At 53.6% G+C, this 21,974-nt stretch overlaps 1 protein-coding gene across 3 annotated transcripts in view; it reads right to left on the bottom strand.

Annotated features, from left to right (window-relative positions):
• PDPK1 (3-phosphoinositide dependent protein kinase 1) overlaps positions 1 to 21,974 on the bottom strand; it is a 63,894-nt gene that overhangs the window by 39,890 nt on the left and 2,030 nt on the right. The window contains exon 2 of one of the 3 annotated variants that reach the window (XM_042240038.1): positions 6,212 to 6,402. The exons of the other annotated variants lie outside the window; for them this stretch is intronic. The gene's annotated coding sequence lies outside the window, so the exon portion shown is untranslated. The remainder of the gene's footprint in view (positions 1 to 6,211; positions 6,403 to 21,974) is intronic. 3 annotated transcript variants of the gene reach the window in all.

The raw sequence follows: 21,974 nt of genomic DNA, 5'->3' as shown, positions 1-21,974 counted from the left end.
TGTCCAGACGAGGCAGACCTACAGAGAGAGGAGAGCTGGTGGTCACCACGGGCTGGCAGGAGGGGAGAGCAGAGCAGCTGCTAATGGTCGGGGGTTTCTTTCTGGAATGAGAAGGATGTCCTGGAATTGGAAAGTGGGGACATACAGCCTCATAAATACACTAAAACCACTGAATTACACACTTTTAAAATGGGTGGATTATACAGTATATGAATTATATCTCAATAAGCTGTTATAAAAATAGCTGTATCACACAAATGACTAAATAAATTTATATGTAAGATCTCATTCGAATCCATAAACCATCAAGACTGTTTTTTTAAGAAAAGAATAAGCACCAAAAAAACGTAGCGTAGCTCCGGGCTGTGAAACTGTGTCTCAAATACAAGCGAGAGCCCCAGACCGCAGCACACATTTTTAACCATGGGGAGAGGCTGGGAGATGAACTGTTAGATAAGAAGAATGACTGAGTGTGTTTACAACACGGAGAGACACCAAAGGCCGGCGGGACTACGCTAAAGCACAGCGACCCATCCAGCTGTGCCCGGCACCGTGGACTGTGCTGCCACTGAAACGGTTTCGGACAGCAACGCGGTGACCTGTCAACAAAGTGAGAACAAAACTTTCATCAGTGAGACACAGAAAAATACTTAGGAGAGGCGGACAGACGCACAGTTAAAAATTTAGATGGCCATTAAGGAAGGATTTCTAGATAGTGTCAAAGTTAAATCGGAAATACACAGAAGTTGTAAGAAAAGCCTTTCCAGTCTGAGCCTGAAGCGTTCCAGGAGTGACATCATGGGCCTACTCATCACCAGACTGTTGTGGAACAACATGGAACGAACTCAGAGCACCCAGATTTGTCTCTAACAGTCCTGCCCTTTAAAAGAACCAGAAGAGCACTTGGCTCCACATCTTGGAACAGGAAGAAGGCTGTCAACATGGGCTGTGATCCTCTGCTATGTCTGAAAAGGAGGCTGTCTGTGTAGGAGGAAAAGGCAGGGAAGCTGGCCTGTAGGGACTGTTACTGGCCATGCTGTGTCCCTGCAAACGTAAGTACAGCTACTAAGAATAAGCTGAAACTGGGGAAAATCGAGCCTGCAACACACACAGATAGGTGGTAAGAAGTACATCAACACGGTAACACAAAAGCAGGCTGACGACAGCTGCACACTTCATTTTATGAATTTAAACAGGTAAAGGAGTGTGGCCAAAGTTGTTTCTTATATGTATACTGTTGTTTTCCAGTCGCTCAGACGTGACTCTTTGCAACCCCCTGAAATGAAGCACGCCAGGCTTCCCCGTCCTTCACCATCTCCCTGAGTTTACTCAAACTATGTTTGTCCAGAAAGGCTAGATAAAAATCTTCTCTCTCCATTAACACAGGGAAGAGATGCAGAGAACTATGAAGAAGCCCGAGTCCTACAGGAAGTGCACCAAGAAAGGCTGGACAGGCGGGCAGAGTAACCAACGTGTGCGGAGCGCAACAGCTCAACCACAGGAGAAGCTGACGGAGACAGACGCTCACCTTAAGAGGCACAAAAGCCACACAAGTAAGAAACACATCGAGACGGAACTCCCTGTGACCCGAACGTGACGAGCACAGAGGAGAAGCGAGGCAGCGGACGGCAAGAAAGGCAGGAGCCTGGGCCGTCCGCGACAGGGCAGGCCAGGCCAGGCCAGGGAAGGCTGGCTCAGGCAGGTCACCCCAGAGGACACGCCACACGCCAGCTCCAGAGCTGCTCCCCAGCTGGGATGGGCAGGCTTCATTTTCACTTCAGGCAAGGTACACAAATATGAAGGAATTAACTCAATGCACAGAATCAGTGAAACACTAGGAGACTGTGACTGACAAGCGTTGCAGAGACTGTTTAAGAGAACCTGCCTTTTTAAACGTAGCCGACAGCACAGACGTGACCAGCAGTGCGGGCCCTCTCGTGGAATGGGAGCCCGAGGCACAGCGCTTCCTCCTGGAAAACTGCCGTCTCCGTGGACACACTGAGGCTCACGGTAAGTCTAGTGTGCCTGATGCGCCTCATAAACCCTCCACCTCAGGAAAGGTACGAGGGCTGGACTCAGCTCTGTGGTTCAGCCAGTACCTTAAGGGTTTGTCCCATAAACAAAGCACACAATCTTAACAGAAGTGTTGCTTAGCTGCTCAGTCATGTGCAACTCTTTGTGACCCCATAGACTATAGTCTGCCAGGCTCCTCTGTCCCCAGGATTCTCCAGGCAAGAACACTGGAGTAGGTTGCCATGCCCTCCTCCAGGGGATCTTCCTGACCCATGGATTGAACCCATGTAGCTTGCGTCTGCTACACTGCAGGCAGGTTCCCTACCTCTGAGCCACCAGGGAAGCTAACAGAAGTGTAATCAAACTCAGGAGCTTCCCCTGGATATCAGCTGGAACTTTCTGTCCTCCAGGGCAGTGGGAAGTGGGGAGAAGGTCACAGTCACCATGCCGAGGTCCATCAGGAACCAAGACAGGCCCGGGCTGGCCTCAGCATCCAGGCCAGGGGCCTGATGACCCCAGGCTGTGCCCACAGGCCACCGAGCACCTCACAGGCTTCCCAGACACAGCCAAGGGGTAAGCACTCCCTGTGCCCACGGGGGCATCCCAAGTGCAAACTCTCAGGCCCAGGACTGAGGCGCAGCAGGGCTGTGGGATCCGAAGGGACTCCACAAGAAGAGGAGGAAAAAGCTGGCGCTCCAGCAGCGCCACCCCAGGCACCACTTCAGACTGGTGGCTCGCAAGCCCAGTGGGGTCACTGCTGCCCAACGGGATGGGGGCAGGGAGAGCACCACGGGTTCTGCCAAGTCCAGCCGGTTACTGACCTCACCTAAGCACCTGCCTCCCGCCAAGCAAGGCTCAAGGAGACAACGGGAAACGCAGCAGACAGTGGCAAATGTTTCTGATTCAAAACCGACACATCAACTACCAAGTAAAATCTCAAACATGAAGTTTCTAGATAACAAAATGTGACGAGTTGATTCATGGACCTGAAAAAAGGTAATTTTACAGACATGCTTCTGGACCCAGTGACTATTCCAGCAACGGTGCCACATGGGTCTCACACGGGTCTCAGCCCAGCTGAGGGACAGCACACAGGGCAGAGGCCAGCCCCAAGGCGGGGCGCTGGAGGCGGGGCGCTGGAGGCGGGCGCAGGCAGCAGGCCCCAGGCGTCTGCACGCACGGGGACAAAACCTGGCAGGACGACGGCCACCCTCGAGCCAGCTCGAGCAGGGACAGATGGCCCTGGTGTCAGGCAGCTCGGGGAGGCTCACATGGTGAACACGGCTTCTGCCGGCCTCAGGAACACCTGCTGAGGGCCGCACTCTTCAGCTGCAGCCTCCTGGATGCAAAATGAACACGCGCCCAGCCCACGGCGACAGCCTCCAAAGACAACGACAGGTGCGTCTAATGAGACTCAGCTGACACGGACATGCTCCTGAGCGCCTCCTCTCCACCCGAGCAGTTTCCCCAGAACCGGTTCTCGAAGGACAGCACAGAACACAGAGGTCTGCTCCTGACCTCAGCGGCACAGACCCCACAAGCAGCCTCCCTCCAGGTGGCAGCGCTTCTGGTGGACACGCAGATATCCAAGGCATGCTAAAGATCAAGCCATCTCGACAGAGCTGGACCTGCCTCCAGACCTGTGACACCGAGCGCCCCTGGCCAGCCAACAAGGGAAGGAGCAGAGGGTCGTGATGGAGAAATCCGCTCAGGTCCTCCTCAACACCAGTCTGCGGTGAGTGCCTCGGAAGATGCCCCGGCCACCTGTATCCCCCCAAGCTGGTCACGAGACAAAGGCTGGAGCCCAGGCTTTTCTCACCAGTAAACATCAAGGCCCTTGAGGCCAACACTTATTCTCACAAGTGTTGAACTCTGGCAAACTCCCAGCCCCAAAGCACAGCTTCAATGACAGGTTTGAAGGCAGGAGCTGACAGGCCACTCTTGAAGGACACACACCATGCAAACTAACATAAGCTAGTAGGTCTTTTGTCATTGGAAGCTGGCTGCAACTATCAGCATGCTCTGGACAGCTGCAGAAGGTTCTGGAGCCAGAGCTAAGCTGCGCCCACTTCAGCCTGATGGGCACTGAAGCAGAAGGCTTGACCGGAGTCGGAGCAGAGAAACCGTGTGCACTGGAGCTGCCGGCGGGTAGAAAGGTGGCCCTGGGGCCAGGCTGCGGGTCTGCACACACACCAGGTGCCTCGCCCTGACACAGCACCGTCCCCTCACCTCTGCACCCTCACCCCTGCACAGCAGGCCCGCCCCGGTGTGCCGCAGCCCACAGCCCACAACCCGGGAAGGAGGGCAGCGGAACCCCGCCGACAGCGCCTCGGTGACTTCCCCAAGGACACGCTCTTCTCCAGCACCTTCTGTTATTTCATGACAACACATGCACTCATTCTGCTCATCACTGTTTCTTAAAGGAGGGAAATGAACTACGTTATCAACCCAAAGACTCAACAAACATGGCCACTGTGCTAGCAAAGGCCCAGGCGGACGCAGTCCCCACCTCTAGGAGGCGACATCCTAAGGGAGAGGGAGTGACAGGCGCAGGTTCACACCCATAGCTCACCAAGGAGAGTGCGGCGGCCAGGCACAGGGAGAGGCCTGCGGGGGCGGGGGCGAGCTCCGGGGGGCGGTGGAGCGCCCCCAAGAGGCTGGCAGGGGCTCGAGGGTGCTGCGACGGCACGCAGGGGCACACACACACACACAAAGCGAGATGCAAGAGGAAGCAACCACGCGCCACACAGGCAGAGTTTCACTTTCCTCTAACGTTTGAGACTCAAAACTCAGGTTCAGCGGCCTTTGAGTCAGAAGGAAAACCCAGTCATTCTGAAATGGCAATAACAGATGATGTAATACACAGACACACACACACACCTGCTTTTCTCCCCCACAGGCTTTATGAGAAAGGGCAGGGCCACCACCAGCACTTCACAGGCACTTCAGGGACTTAAGGTAAATGCAGTGCTCCCAAGACCACACTGCTTCCGGGCTTCCCTGGTGGGCAAGTGGCTAAGACGCAGGATTCCCTATGCAGGGGGCCCGGAATCGATCCTCGGTCAGGGAACTAGATTCCACACGTTGCAACTAAGAATTGGTATGCCAAAACTAAAGATCCTGTGTGCTGCAACAAAGATCGAGGGTCCGAGTGCTTCGACTAATACCTGGAACAGTTGAATAAATAAATTTTTTTTAACAGTTTTATCCACCTCATTAACATTCACTGAGCACCTACCCTGCACCATGCTCTGCCCTAGGCATGGTGGACACAGCAAAGAACCAAGCCTGTGCCCTCAAGAGGCCCACGTTCTAGTGGAGGCAAGGTGACCTCCAAACACAAAAGCCTGGCAAAACCCAGCATCTCAAATGGTGATAAATCGCTGTGAGAAAATACAGCAGGAAAGGAGGACAGGAGGGGTGCAAATGTAACAACCAGAGGCGCCCCCACTGGGAAGGTGACTTCTGAACAAAGACCCGAGGAGGTGGGGAACCCTCAGGGAGATGACTGGGCAACGCAAAGGCCCGGCGGCAGGGCGGCTCTAGACTCACAGTCGTCTGCTTGACCCTCAGAACGGGCCGCTTCCAGACAGGACCTCTGGATGCCAGGCAAGACCTCAGGATCCCTGAAACCCCCTCCTCTGGCCACTTCTGGCACCCTCTGGGCACCTCAAACCTCAACGGGGAAGTCTGAGCAGTGGGGCTTCCTGTAGGGTCCAGGTGCCTCCTGCACCCAAGTCTGATGCCGGCCGAACCCCACTGTGGGGTCCCACATCAGCCCTGGGCGGCAGATGCTAGCCACCAGACCACGGCCGCTCTGGACACGCCCTAGAAGCTCCCACTCTGCATCAGCACCACGGGCATGGTGACACAGGAGCCTGTCACTGCCAGCCTTTCTCCTTCGTGGAATTCCGCAATTTCCTTCCTGCTTCAGCCCCAGTGCCCCAGCGCCCCAGCGGGAGACTGCGTCTCAGGGCCGTGCTGACAGAGCGCCGTTCACAGGGACAGCTCAGGGCTCCTGCTTTCTCTCCCTGCAGTCATAACTGGCTGGTATGGGTATGTTTTAATGAACAGTTTCAATTCGGCAGTAAAATGATGGTCGCAGTGTTACCTGTTAAAGCATTTTAAAAGCACCAACTATAACATGAAAAGCCCAGGAAGAAATCCCTCACCCAGAGTGAAAAGCCCAAAGGTTTACCTGTATTTCCGCTGTCACTCTAAAGAGTTGATTTTGTAACGTTTCGAGGCGATAATTAAGCCGCAGAGAAGGAACTCTGAGGCGTTCTCACCGTGGTCTGGAGGACTCTCACCAGCTCTGGCCCGCGGCGGGGGTCAGGCTCACGAGGACCTCCTTCCAGCCCGCCGGCCCTGCGCCCTGTGGAGACAGCACTGCCCGGGGCGCCCGGGGCCTTGGGTGAGTCACTCCCACCCAGCAGAGCCCCATCAGCCCGCCACCCACTTGGTGACCCAAAATTATGGTAAACAAACACATCTGGTTACTCAACAGCTTCTGAAATGTAAGTCTCAGGAGAAATTTAAAGCTCCAGCACCCTGTCCCCCAGTCTCCTCCGCCCTGGTCACAAGTCCTCGGGAACACGGCTCTCCACCGGGTCCTGACAGCACCGCGTCCCCACAAGCCCTGACTGCAGGCCTCCCGACACCCTCGGCGCACCCCGAGTGCAGCATCTCCCATTGAGGGAAGGCTGGAGCCCCACGCCAGGGACTCCAACCCCTACCCCCACTCCCCCACGTCCCGGTTCCAGCACCCTCTAACCCCCGCAGGACAGGACCCCTCTGTTCCTCTCTCTGGCTTCTGGAAACGCACGAAGCGGAGCCTGTGGCTCTGCTCCACCGTGGACAGGGACGGATGGCTGTTCTCAACTGAACTCAGGCTGAAGAGCCGGCGCCACCAACACCCAGCACCTGTGACGTCTCTGGAAGCGCGGTCACACCGCCCAACACACATCACATCCCGCACCATCGCCGGGCCACGTGACCGAGTCAGCAGGCGGCGCCCGAGGGCCCACCGTCTCCAGTCAGGCCCAGGGAAGCACGCGGGCATTCCTGACAGAAGATAAGCCCACGTCTCAAACAACCGACTTCCAAATGAACTTGGAAAACCATCGTCCGTAAACTGGGCATTTTCTGTACGCTTAAATTGGTTTTACAGCAATGTGTATATAAGAACATAGGATTTTCAATTTCTTTGAGGATTGAGTTCAGCAGTCTCCTCTTAAGAGGTAGAAACTCTAAAGGAAAAATTAATTTGAGATGAATTAATTTTCATATCCACAAAAACACATCAAGGTTTAACTTAATGACACTGTCAACCACTAAGGGAGTTTAGGAAAATATGAGCATCAAAATATCCAGAATCCAGGGACTCCCCTGGTGGCCCAGGGGCTGAGCCTCCGCACTTCAGTACAAGGGCCCATGTTCCATCTCCAGTCAGAGAACTAGATCCCACACGCCACAACTGAACCCGCCCCATACGCCGCAAGTCAAATAAATAAACACTGAAAAACCAATCCAGTATCCAACATTCAAAACTGCTAAAGGCGACAAATATGATTGACAAATAGATGAAAATGCAAATGAATTTGGAGCAAAAGAAACCCAGTGACCCACAGGTTTCTTTTCCAGCTTCCATCAAGTTTCCTACACCAGATACTGCACCTCTTCCCAAGCTGCAAGTGACGACTTCCCTTAATCCTTAGGAGACCAACCGCCGGGTGAACGGGAGCTGGTTTTTAAAATACAGAGCCATGTGTTTTTAAAGCACACCCCAGACCTTAATTAGGCGGCGGCAGGACAGTAGTGCGCCAGGCAGATGAGGAAGCAGAGTGGCGGCCACGCGCCAGGCTCCAGCACCACGGCGAGCGTGCAGGGGGCGCGGCCCGCAGCCTGGGCGGCCTCCCAGAGCCCCTGCTGGGCCTGCCCGTGGAGGGGCTCAGCAGAGATGACTTTTCCAAAAGTGCTCAGAGAAGTTGTGTCGGGATGAGAGACTCATGGTTTCTCCTCCTCTGTTTTGAAATGCAGTTTAAAACACTTTACAATGGGGCTTCCCTAGTGGCTCAGTGGTGAAGAATCCGCCTGCCAATGCAGGAGACACAGGGTCAATCCCTGACCCAGGAAGCTCCCACACGCTGTAGAGCAGCTAAACCCGTGTGCCACAACTACTGAGCCTGTGTTCCAGCGCCTGCGTGCCACACTGCTGATGTGCGCACGCGCTAGAGCAGGGCTCCGCAACCAGAGGAGCCCCCACTCACCACAGCCAGAGAAAAGCTCAAGCACTGAAGACCCAGCACAGCCAAAAATGAACAAAATTATATTTTAAAAAAACTTCGCAATAGAAGTGATTTATCTGTTCATTCTGACAGATATTCACTTAGTGCCAACCAGGTGTCCAATCCTACCTGAGCCCTGGGGACCAAGACGAGCAAAGCAAACAGCAAACAGCCCCCAAGTCAGCGCCAGGAAGCAGGGGAGGGGACGCAGGGGAGCGGGGTTGCCTAAAGTTCCTCGGATCCCTGTGGATACTTCTTTCTCATCTCTGTATCTTTACCTCTTTAAAAAGGATAAAGTGCGTGTTAAGCAAGAATTTCACATGAAGAACAAGCTCGACTCATGGTTGGCGTGATGAGAGTCAGTCTTTCAGCCTGAGCGGGGAGCCTGTCACTCCGCAACACACAAGGACTCAGGACTCAAAACTGCACACCCTGCACTGAAGCGACCGCAGCCAGATGCTTTCGAAGCGCCTTGGCTCCGAGGAGTGCAAATCTCTACCTGCAGACCTACCGAGGAAGACACAAACTTCATGATGTCACAAGAGTAAACTGTCCCAAACGCTTAACTGTGACTTGCTAAACCACCCAAATCTCTCACGTATTAATAGTCACCACTTCAGACAAACAGTGACAGGTACAAGAAGAGAAGTTACCTCCAAACTGTTCAAAGCTGCACTCTGCCAGGCCGGACCCCAGCTCTGCTCCTCACTAGCCATCTGACCTTGAACATGCTATGTCACCTCTCTGCGGCTCAGACTCTTCACCTAATAGCAGGGATGAGGAGAACCGGAACTCCCAGGCTTGCCAGGAGGATTTAATGAGTTAATCTACACAAAGCACTCAAGCCGACTCAGACCGAGCATGCTATAAGCAGTTTTATGACTAAAGAACACAGAAGACACAGTTTTCTCAACCAAGGGTCATCAGATCATAAAACAAGCCCTTCACGACCAAAATGAGGCTCATCCCCTTTTCAAATGCTATTCCCTTTTCTGTGAGTAAACCTGAACTAACAATGTACCGAGTGAAGAGGCTCAGCTCTAACTGCAAGCAGACGAGGTGACACAGGACGGCTGAGCTCCGGAATCAGGATCACAGCCAGGCCTTCTACGGTCAGGATGCCGTCCTGCTGCCTAAGGCTCCAGGCAGCGAGAGGAAGGATCCCAAATTCCACGGGCCTCCCTGGCGGAGTGTGCGGCAGCGCTCCGAAAGGCCTTGCTGGGTGCATACAACACGCCGCAGAATCCGGGCCCTGCAGGAGGGTGGCGTGGACTGCCCCCCCAGCCAAGCAGCTCGGCCCCAAAGGGACCCTGCTCTCCAGTCAGGCGTGCTCACTGGCAAAGAACACTCTGGTAAGAACCTCCTCACACCTCAAGAAACCCCACAAAGCAGGGCCCAGCGCACAGAACCTGGCAGAGGCAAGCACAGCAGCCACAAGCCCAGCCCTGCCCAGGCTCCACCACGAGGGGCCAGAGGGATGGAGCCAAGCCGAGGACCCCCACAAGTCCAGCCCTGCCCAGGCCCCACCATGAGGGGCAGCAGGGGAGGCGCCAAGCCGAGGACCCCCACAAGCCCAGCCCCGCCCAGGCCCCACCAGACGGGCCGCAGGGGAGGCACCAAGCCGAGGACCCCCGGTGAGGCCAACCAGGGCAAAGGCCCACTCTCCGAGCCACGGTTCACTCTCTGTAAAGAGAGGTCAAGAACACCAACCCACTCCTTGAGGGCTGCTGGGTGCCCATGACAGACAGGAGCTCACAGGCACTCTGGGAAGGGCGCGTCTTGTATCCACAGGGCAGACGAGACATGGCAACTGCTGAAGGCTGGACTGTGGGGCCTGGGTGCCGCTCTGCGCGCGCTGAGAATGCTGGCGGCCACCAGCTCCACCCACGGGAGCCTCCAAGCACAGGCAGACTGGGAGCTGGCTGGCCCACAGGACACTATGGTCACCAGTGAGCTTGTGCAGCATGAGACACAGCAAAATGCCACCACTCCTGACCAGCATGTAACGACACCAAGGAACCCCAGGTGACAGGCTGACGGGATCTCAATGAACACCCGAGTAAGACTTTCTGCTGTTCATGGTGCAGGGTAGAGAGAGTTCAGTTCAGCTCATTCGTGTCCAACTCTGTGACCCCATGGACTGCAGAATGCCAGGCTTCCCTGTCCATCACCAACTCCCAGAGCTTGCTCAAACTCAGGTCCATCGAGTCGGTGATGCCATCCAACCATTTCATCCTCTATCGTCCCCTTCTCCTCCTGCCTTCAATCTTTCCCAGCATCAGAGTCTTCAAATGAGTCAGTTCTTCGCATCAGATGGCCAAAGTATTGGAGTTTGAGCTTCAACATCAGTCCTTCCAGTGAATATTCAGGACTGATTTACAATAAGATAGACTGGTTTGATCTCCTTCCTGTCCAGGGTGGAGAGAGGACATGAGCAAAGGGGGAAGCTTCTTGTGGGTGATCCCCAAGGGTGGCCACTTAATCCATCCCCCTACTCCCTTCTCCAGCCCCTCAGAGCCTCTCACCCAGCCAGAGGCAGGAACACAAGGTCATGGCTGCCAGCCGCCTGAATGAAGTCCAGTCCTCAGGCTTAACAGACCACCCCATAGATTGCAGCCCACCAGGCTCCTCTGTCCATGGATTCTCCAGGCCAGAATACTGGAGTGGGCAGCCATTCCCTTCTCTAGGGGATCTTCCCAACCCAGGGATTGAACTCAGGTCTCCTGCATGGCAGGCAGGTTCTTTACCACCTGAGCCACCAGTAAAGTCTAACAGACCATAAGACTCAGCAAACGCTGTCTCTGAATTGTGCTAAACTGGCACCTCCAACATTAACTTTATATATACTACAAAACGCTGAAATATAGGATCTCTTCGCCCTTCTCACTTCCCTGCCATACTCTGAAACTGCATACAGATACATTTTACAAGCCATGAACTTGATGAACGTGAGCATCAGGATGCGGATGACTTCTGGACTTCTGGGCAGGTGAGGGGAGATTATAATCAGCAGGACCACTTAGGGGGCTTCTAAGAGCTCAACAAAATCCTGTGTTTACAGGAGGGTGGTGGCACAGGCCAGTTTGTTTCAAATTCTCTATACGCACCCGTTATAAATACAACTTTAAATAACATTACTTAAAGGGAAATTAATGAACTGCCATTTTTCTCAACTTCTAAAAATTACTTTTATTAAGCAGTTACTGTTTAATAACACACTTCTGAGCATTTCACACATGGTATCACAGTTCTCAAAACAACTTCTGGGCATGAGGACCACTGGCATCCCTCTTTACAGACGGAGACACCAAGGCACAGATCAGGCCCTCGCCTGAGTCCCAAGCCCAGCAGTAATGCCAGGTGCACACTCCCTCGGCCCTGCCCAGCTGGGGGGCGGTGGGAGCTGATGCCCAGTGCGAGCCGGGAACAAGCACGCAGGGCCGTCCAGGCAGTCAGTGACGACTCCACAATGCGCCTTCCGGCAACTTCTGTGACACTGAATCTAGCTGCAACAAAATCATACTAAGAATATTATGAAAGCATTTCTTAAGAAATTACTCCAAACAGCTGGAAACAGCCTATGTAAATATCCACCAAGAGAACAATGGCTGCTCACGGTTCACCGAGAGAGGGGAGTAGCACACAGCCACTGCAAGCGGCTCATGCGAAACACTCGGTGAAAACAGCAGGAGACAAAACTGTCTCAGATATACAGTAAGGGTCCCAGTTGGTTTTTTAAAAAATACAAAAAGGAGGGGCTTCCCTGGTGGTCCAGTGGTTAAGAACCCGCCTTGCAATGCAGGAGACACCGGTTCGATCCCTGGTCTGGGGAGATCCCACGTGCCGCAGGGCACCTAAGCCCATGTGCCACAACCACCGAGCCTGCACTCTAGAGCCCGGCAACCTGCACCTACCGAAGTACCTAGGGCCCGGGCTCCACAGCAAGAGAGGCCACTGCAACAAGAAGTCTGAGCACTGCAACTAGACAGTGCCCGCTCTCCACAGCGAGAGAAAGCCTGCACACAGCGGTAAAGACCCAGAGCCGCCCCAAATAAGTAAAGAAAAACACAGAAAGGAAACAGTGATGACCTCTGGGTGAAGGAAAGATAGACCTTCCGGTCGACTCCCTGTAACCACGAACCTGGACAGCTGCAAGGGGTGGGATCCACCTGAGGAGGGTTAGTAGATGCAGAGGCTCGAGACAGTGGGGGCCTCCAAGGGACCTTGTCAGCGGCACACCGACTACAGGGGCCACAAGGTCCTCAAGAGACACAGGTGACACCACAGGGGCTCACAGACTTCCTGAACTTCCTTCCAGGTCCATCAGTTCATTCATTCACAAAAGACACGGGATGTATAAAAGCATCTGCTAATGCGCAGATGAGTAAGTTAGTATCTTTTAGATATCTTTTATGTGAGGAAGAAATCATTAACCACCAGTGGAGGCCCAGCATGGAAATCCTACTTTTGCTTTTAGAAGTCTGTTATCCCAGAGCTGTATCAGAAAAACAGTCATGTCCAACTCTTTGCGACCCCATGGACTGCAGCCCGCCAGGCTCCTCTGTGCAAGAAATTCTCCAGGCAAGAATACGGGAGTGGATAGCCATTCCCTTCTCCAGGGGATCTTCTCAACCCAGGGATCGAACTCAGGTGTCCCGCATTGCAGGCGGACGCTTTACTATCTGGGCCACCAGGGAAGCCCATCCAGATACTTGAGACTCTGTCTCATACCTACATGACGTGAAGGAAACCTAGAAAGAATGTGTATAAAAGCTTTACTCAGCAAAACCGATTAGTAACCAGTAAACAATAATATCAAGAAGCTCTTGCCTTCTATTTTGCTAAAACAATACAACATATTAAACTCAACAACTAAGAAGAGAAACTGAGCTTCTAAACTCAAGTCACACTTACACTACTTACAAATGAATCGTCTCAGGAATTAAACCCATTCAGCCAACATTTTCCCACTACAATCTAGTTTGGGAAACTAAGTGATACCTAACTTGATCCAAAGCAGGGCATCTTGAAAGTTAAGTGATATATCTGGTGAGGCCAGAGGCACAGAGCTGTCTCCCTTCTTCCCGGAAGAGCCCGGGGCTCCTCTTTCCTGCTCTCTAGCTCCCAACCCCAGCTCCTTAGAGGAAACCTCACTCGGCCTTCAAGACTAAAAGGTCAAACGCTAAAATGAAATCTAGAGCACACGGGCACTGCCAGTGAGATGGGAACTGTCCTCCAGAGTCCCAGCCCTCCCAAGCCCCCTCCTCGGCCCCCTTCCCCTCTGCTGGGCTGGGACCCTTGGCACTGCCCACACCTCTGACCGCACCGGCAGCCCCACCACCTTCCCCTGGCTGCCCCGGACCACGAGCTCTGCTGTCTCCCGTGTCCTTCAACCTCAGTGCCATCTGTCCACGCCGGCCCACGGCTCGTGTGCCTCCCTCGGCAAGGTGCAGGGTCCTTGAGAGTGGCAAAGGGGCTGTGGGGACGTCCTGAAAAAGGCCCTGCTACTGTTTATTCTCCATCCAAGTCTCTTACACATAAACAGCCACACTGATAGTGATAACTGTTCTGAGAGCCCAACAGATTATCCTGTTGAAAAAAAAAAAAAGCCAGATTAATGTGTTTAGACTTGTTTTTTAATCTTCTAAAGCTTCTCTCTCTTTGAAATAGAAAATAAAACCCAACCAACCCCCAGAATGCCACTGGCCATACACATAAACAGAATCCGGCAGGAACGCCCTTCCAGCAGTGTCAACTCGCTCAGCTTATTTCTAACTGAGACTGCCTCTCCTGACACCTGAAAAGGCTCCTCTAACAGATGCTTTCCTTTCCAGGGCCTTTATCTACAAATTCTGAATAAAGAGTGTCTTATTGGGAACAATAATGACCAATTGAGACAGAGAGACTTTGTCCGACTGTGAACAGCTAACTCCCACAGCAAAACTTCACAGCATCAGTGTGCATAGAAAGACCGACTTTGTCTAGCATGACCTCCATTCACACCTCCACTGATCACCACCTGCAAGTTCAGTTACCAGAAACAAAGACAGGAGGAGGAGGAAGGAAGGGCAGGCAGGCTGGCCAGGCTCTGCCCCACCTTCTCCTAGCCCACTTCCAACACCTAGACAGCATCCAGCCCCCGGAGTCCCAGGGACAGCTTGCAATGCCCTCAGGCCTCCCTGTGGCGGCCAGGAGCCGGCTCCCTCATTTTCTTCAAAGTACTTTCTTCGTCATTCTCCCTACCAATTCCTACCTTTGTAACAGTCTTGTTTTTGCTGTGGTCATGTAGAAAAGAGGTTGGAGGGGAAATCCATAGATGAGTGGGAAAACAAAACCAACTCATGATTTTCCTGAAAATATCTATCTTCAGAAATCTGCAGAGAAACTCCAAGCTCTGTTCTTGGCTCAATCTAAGAGTCTCAGAGTTAACAGCCCACAAATCAATCTTGACTCAAGATCTTTAGACAATAATAACACTCTAGCTTCAATGGCAACCCACTCCAGTACTCTTGCCTGGAAAATCCCATGGGCAGAGGAGCCTGGTAGGGTACAGTCCATGGGGTCGCGAAGAGCCGGACCCCATGACTGAGCGACTTCACTTTCACTTTTCATTTTCATACACTGGAGAAGGAAATGGCAACCCACTCCAATGTTTTTGCCTGGAGAATCCCAGGGACAGAGGAGCCTGGTGGGCTGCTGTCTATGGGGTTGCACAGAGTTGGACACGACTGGAGCGACTTAGCAGCAGCAGCTTCACGGGCAAGAAAAGAGCCAAAGAAGAACATATCACAGCTGACCACCTACTTTCACGAAGCCCAGGTGATCTAGGACTAGCTTCCTACCTGCAAAGAAAGCACGGAGAGACGGAGCACACGGGACCTGAGCGCTAATGAGATCACACACAGCAGCCGTCAGACTGCCCGCGGGACACAGGCCTCCCCCAGGAGCAACCGTTTCTGTCAGTGAGTTTGGGTTCACTCAGCACCTGCAAACAGCTCTGTCCTGGCAGAGTCCTGGGAGTGCCCAAGCCCGCAGAAAGAGGCCGAGCACCTGGACCCCACGCCAGTCCTGACCCGATACATAAGTCAGAAGCCCTCCAAGTCCCAACTGTCTTCATCTGGAAATCAGAAGGACCCGACTGGGCGAGCAGGAAGGTCCCTCCCCAAGCGAAATACCACAGCCATCCTGGGACACACCATCAGCAAGGGCCGCAGAGCAGGGCAGGGCTGCAGGCTTGACTCCAGTCACTCGGAACCACTCACCACCTTGCCGGTGCTACGTGACGGGTCGCACCAGGCGTACCTGACATCCTTGGAATTCTTCCTGAGCTCAGAACCCCAATTTCATCACCAAAAGACATCAGACAAGCCCAAATTGCAGGACAGTCCATGAAATACCTGAGCGGCACTCTTCAAAAGCATCAGGTTCATGACAAACAAGACGAGATTGAGAGACCGTCACAGAGCAGAGAGGACCCTGGAGACGTGACAGCCAAACGCAATGTGATACCCTGAGTGGGGTCCTGGGACAGAAAGACGACGGTTGGGGAAACTGAGGAAAGCCCAGCAGGTCTGCAGCGGAGTCACAGTGTGCTAGCAGGGTTAGGGCTCAGTTTTGATGGATATGGCCAGGCTGTGTACCTGCTAACCTCCGGGACAGTGGGACGACAGGTATTACAGGAACTCCACGTTGTGCTTGCAACTTTTCTGTACACCCAAACTTTTTCCAAAAATCAAGTTTATTTTAAAAGTAAGTTTGTTTTGAAGGTTATTTTGATCAGTTCAGTTCAGTTGCTCAGTCCTGTGTGACTCTTTGCGATGCCATGGACTGTAGCATGCCAGGCCTCCCTGTCCATCACCAACTCCTGGAGTTTACTCAAACTCACGTCCATTGAGCTGGTGATGCCATCCAACCATCTCATCCTCTGTCGTCCCCTTTTCCTCCCACCTTCAATCTTTCCCAGCATCAGGGTCTTTTCCAATGAGTCAGCTCTTCGCATCAGGTGGCCAAAGTATTGGAGTTTCAGCTTCAGCATCAGTTGTTCCAATAAATATTCAGGACTGATTTCCTTTTATGATGAACTGGTTGGATCTCCCTGCAGTCCAAGGGACTCTCAAGAGTCTTCTCCAACACCACAGTTCAAATGCATCAATTCTTCAACACTCAGCTTTCTTTATAGTCCAACTCACATCCATATATGACTACTGGAAAAACCATAGTTTTGACTAGACAGACCTTTGTTGACAAAGTAATGTCTCTGCTTTTTAATATGCTGTCTAGGTTGGTCAAACAAACGGAAAGGATCTGAAAACATCCTGTGTCATTAAAAACTTGACTCAGGGGACTTCCCTGGTGATCCAGTAGTGGGGACTCTGCGTTTCCACTGCAGGGAGCACAGGTATGATCTGAGGTTGGGGAACTAAAATCCTGTATCCTGCAGGGTGTAGCCAAAAAAAACCTGACTCAGAGTCAATGCTGAACACTAAGTTGAAAAATATATGGCTACTGAAAGAAAAGAATACACTTGACAGGAAGGGAAAAACCCTGACACTGAATAAGCTCAGTATAAACTTCCAAACACCACCACCTTCTTCAGCATGCACTGTCAGAAAGACATCCAGGACTGGGCGCACAGCAGGTGCCCTGAGAAAGCACGGCAAGCACAGCCCACCTGTCTTCCCGGCAGCAAAGGGGCGCCCCCTCCTCGGATGTCTTTGCTCTCAGCCATCCCCCGGGCCTGTCCGCCAGCTGCCGGACAGGACCAGCCCCTGCTCAGCATACCCCATTCACCCTGGGGCCCGGTTCTTCTGGGCTTCTCACAGCAGCAGCCTCGCAAGGGCTGGCCACCCCTTCCTGGCAGGGCACTGCCCTCCCCTCGGGCACCGTCTGCAATGGCGGCGCTGCTGGCCACTTCCCTCCTTCCCCGAGGCAGGGCCATGGCTGGCGGGGCTCACAGAGCGGTGAGCTGCCCCCCACCCCTTGAGATGCAGATGAGGCCTTTTTTACCCAAGGATTCATTCCTTCAGGGCGTAAGCCCGGAGACCTATTCTGTTGACGCTGCTTCTCCTAACCCACAACCAGCCCATCCTCGCCCCCTTAGACCCCAGAGACACAAAGCTCAGTGCCAGCCACTTACAGGCAAGTTTTCTAAGATTTTATTTAAAAAAAAAAAAAAAAAAAGGCATTTAGATGACATGAGTTCTGTTTTTTTAGGAATGAGAATAGGTTCACAAACAAAATCTAAATTTAGATGCAATTTTTAAAACTGTGTATCTGATAATAACCAGCTATGTACATACAATCAGTAGACTGTAATTCTGAAAAACCCTGAAAGAAAAACGCCAAACTCCAGAAAAAAAAAATGAGTTAACAATGAGAAAAGGCGGCAGCGCAGGCTGAGTGCCCGAGACCCTGCAATGAAGGAACAGCCCCCAGTCCAGGTTAAGTCTCAAGCCACTCTGAGAGGAAAGCTGAGCAGCCAAGGGATCAAGGTCACAGATGACAAGACCCCAGAAACAGCAGTGGCCCAGCTGCTGAGCCTGGAACTCGCCTGCTCCCCGGCCCCGCCGCTGCGGGCCAGACCTTCCTGAGAGCGAGCCTGAGCAGAGCCGGCACTTGGGCAGGCTCCCAGAGACTGCGCCGTGCCCATCACTTCCCGAAGGAAACGCTCTGCACGCAGCCAGAGTGGGCACATGCTGGCCTCAAGTGCCCGTCCACCGCCGCCCTCCTCCCAGGCTGCTGGCTCGCTCACTCACACTCACTCACCACACGGCCGTGCACAGGTGCCCAGCGGGCTGCTTGGACACAGAGTGCTGGCGTCCCCCAGGACCACCAGCACACAGCTGTCTCAGGAAGGTGGAGCCCCTCACACCCAGGGCCGCATGCGCCCACGGAGCACGTGTTCCTCTTGGGAGAGGGCACTCTTGGAAACACAGCAGAGCCCGGGGCTGGGAAACACTCCCTCCGACCTGCCCCAAGGCAGCAGAGAGGTGTGCCAGAGGGACCCAGCACAGGGCGGCTGCTTCCGGCAGGAGGGAAAAGCAGCTTGGTGCCTGGTCTGAGAATCCGCTAGGGACACCCTGACCCGCAGTCAGGGTCCACCTCGCCAGCGCTGGCACCTCTCCAGGCTAGACACTCGAGGTCTGACCCGTGAGGACAGTGGTCCAGAGCAGGGCAGCAGTGCCAACGTGGCGAACCTCAGCCCAGAGTACCGCACGCGTGACACTGACTCTTCACTCACCCAGATTTCACCCACATTTGATCAGCAAACTTCCCAGGAGAGGCTTTGAAATACAACCTTTCAAGGCTCAAGTAGGTGGTACAGTGTGTATAAAGAACGATTATATATATATATATATTCCCTTTCGGAATTACATTTCCTCACACAATGAAAAAATGGAACGTGGGACCATGCTTTTAACCATCTGACTTCTAGTTTGGAAAGCTTTCGTGTTAAGCAACAGACTACGGTGAGACCCTCCGCCCCTCAAACACGTTCAGCTCTGAACACAGGGAGTCAGAACAAACATGCAGGATTCAGAGATGTCTTTGTTAATAAACAGCAAAGGTCAGACAGACAGGCTTGTGACAACTATGACGGGGATGAAAACCAGGAAGAGAAAAGCATGAGAAAGAGTAACAGAAACCATCTAGAGACTCCAAATTCATGGAGACACATTTAACAAGAGCTATACACACCCGTTCCAGAGAAACAGGACACTGCACACCGGGTCAGAGCTGATGCAGACCGAGGGCAGGAAGGGGCACAAAGACGCTGATTGGCTAGAAAAGGCTTCAGAGCCTGGGGCAGGGAGGGGTGTTTCCCGAGGGGGATCTCTTCAGGCCAAGAGGGGAACTGGAGAGGAGAGCCTGGCAGTCGGAGATCCTGAACCTGTCCTGAACCTGCCCGGCAGAGAGCCACACGGCGGGGGCATCTGAGGGACCGGCGTGGAGGAGAGCTAAGTGACAGGCTGGGAGAGGCGAGGGAAGGCACAGGAGCATCAGGATTTGGGGACCCCCCAGCAGCCCCCCACCTCCTCACCAGGAAAGGGAGAACGAAGAAGAGAGTGTGTCCGTGTTTCCAGCACCACCAGGGGGAGAGCAGGACGAGAACGCGGCGTGGCAGCACAGCCCGCCATGACGTCCTTCCTTCACCGTGGGAGGGCGTCCACAGGCACCGACCTCCATGCTCAGGCCCAGGGTCTCCCCCTGCACGCGGTAGTTCTCCGGGTCCCCTGCAGCCTGGCCCTCCCAACCTCTCAGCATCCGGGGGTTGGGGGGGACAGAAAGTGAACTCCGAGCCCCACAGCTTTCCACGGCACTTAAGGAGAACCTCAAGGAGGCTCCAAGCCTCCTGGCGAATCTTATCAACCTTTCTTGACAGCATCCAATATTCGGCTGTCACTTTGAGATACAACTCCTGCTGCGCTAAAATTAATTCCAAAAAAGAAGAACAGGTTGAAGAATGAGACTTTAACAATGAATTCATTGTTAAATAAGCTTTTAGCCGGATCAATTCTGACTGCAATACTGCCGAGAGATACACACACACACAGCCTCTCATCAGCCCTCTCCAGCGTGGGCAGACCAGCCACCTGCTCCACAAACAGGCAGAGGACACGGACCTCCAGACACACCTTCAAACCACACCTTTAAATATTCTGAAGGCTGCAGTGGCCGGCACAGCGGACACAGAATTCCATTTGCAGGACAGAGGAGGTCACTGGGCCGCCAGGAGCTCTGCGTCCCCTTTAGCAGGCCCTCGGCCACACTCCAGATGGCTGTGCACCCAGGGGCCGGCCCGAAGGTCAGGTCTGTGCCTCTTCACACGCAGAGCTTGCAGTGCGGTCAGTCCTTGGTTCTGTGAGCCCACGTGTGATCCAACTATGTAGACAGACGCCTGAACCAGTTGCTCTGGTAAGAGATCTGAAGCCCACAAATGTAAATCCTTTACAGTGAACTCTCTCTCAACACATTCAAAATGACTTGGGATTTCTTGGAGTAAAAACGTCAGTTTAAATTATTAAAATTTTCTAGATCAAGAAAACAGAACCAGACTTTGTGCAACTATATAAACACAACCAGCACCAAGCACCGAAAACAGACCCCCAAGAACCACCATGAACCCAACAGACCTCCATCTTTTTAAGACATCGTCATCAAAACAGGTCCCTGACTGCTCCAGAGAAAGATGGACTCTGCCTACTGACTGCTACACAGACTGGACATACAACTGTTCCCAATATTCAAATAATTTTCTAAAGGGTCTGGTATCACAGGGAACAAGAATGCAACCCAGTTAGAGAAGAATGCATTACCTAAAAGGCCTTAACATACATGCCCCTGTCTACAGTTTCCACACCAGCACTTCCTCCCTGCTGATCTGCCCTTTGAACCCACCTTCAAAACAACTGTGCTCCGCACCCCTACGGCCAGCTGTCCTCACAAGGGCAGGCATAGAGCACGCACACGCTGGCCCCACCCCCACACCTGCTGAGGGAGTCATTTCTGCATCAAGCGCCCCTCAGCAGTGGCTCCTCGCTCTACAGTCACAGAAGTGAAGCATCACGTGGGACTCCATCACAGTCCACATCCACAGAAGCTCCTCCTCAGGAAAGGGTAAAGTGTAGGGCCCATGGAGGCTCTCCTCACACCACCAGCTGGAAGGCACCGACCTTGTTCACCCCTTCCCTTCTGCACCACTTCCCAATTCATAACACACTTGCCCTCCATGCACCCAAACCCACCATTGGGTGGGTCAGTGGGGGAGGGCACAGTCTGAAAAGGGGGCCCACCCAAGAGCTGCCTCTTCCTCCTCCCCACACCGCTGCTACAGGCAGCCCAGAGGCTGGGTACTGCCTTGAGGGACAGCCCAAGGCCTCTCTTCAGGGCCCGTACTGCTCCAGGCTGTGCTGCAGTCTCTTACTAAACACACATCAGAGGAGGAGGGCAAACCTACACGTCCACCCTTCCTGAGTATGTGAGTACAGGGTGCCCAGCTGCCAGCTCTGGACTCAACTTGGTGAGCGTGGCAGGGTGGGGGAGCATCGCTCTGCACGTGCCGCACGAGGAGAAGCTATGCACAAGGGCACGCGAGACCCAGAGCCCACTTCGTTCCGTGCTGCCAGCCTTCCCCACACCCTCCCACACATGCAGCCACCCTGCAAAAGCCACCCTGGCGCACGCAGGACCACTCTACCCAGCCGACAGTTTCACCTTTAACAACATCATTGCAGCTTCTCACCAAGGGAGGATTCCCAAGCTCACCATTCAGAAAACCAGCTCTCAAATAAGGAGGGACCAGAGCCTCTTTCCAAACAGCGGCTTTCTGACGGCAAGAGGCTCCAGGGGTCACAGAGCTCAGCCATCTGCCCAGAGGAATAACCAAGTGTGCTGTCCGCCTAGAAGAGGATGTCCCTCCTGCCTCGTGCATGGCAGTCTGAGGACATGCACGGCCCCCAGAAATACGTCCTGGGCACTGGCACTGAGGACTTCCGCAGGCAGCGGGCTGCGAGCCCCCCTCAGGGAGGGCACCACTCCCAGCAGCGGCAGGCAGGGTGGCGCCCAGGCCTCTGCCATCAGTCAGACGTGGGTTCAAACTGTACTCTATCGGATGGGTACTCAACCTCCCTGCACTGTGGAAACTGAAGCTTTCATACCTGTAAAATGGGAGCA

Source organism: Ovis aries, chromosome 24, assembly GCF_016772045.2.
Source record: "Ovis aries strain OAR_USU_Benz2616 breed Rambouillet chromosome 24, ARS-UI_Ramb_v3.0, whole genome shotgun sequence".
Classification (NCBI taxonomy): domain Eukaryota; kingdom Metazoa; phylum Chordata; class Mammalia; order Artiodactyla; family Bovidae; genus Ovis; species Ovis aries.
The sequence above is the reverse complement of the archived record's forward strand: the minus strand, read 5'-3'. Positions and strand labels throughout refer to the sequence as shown.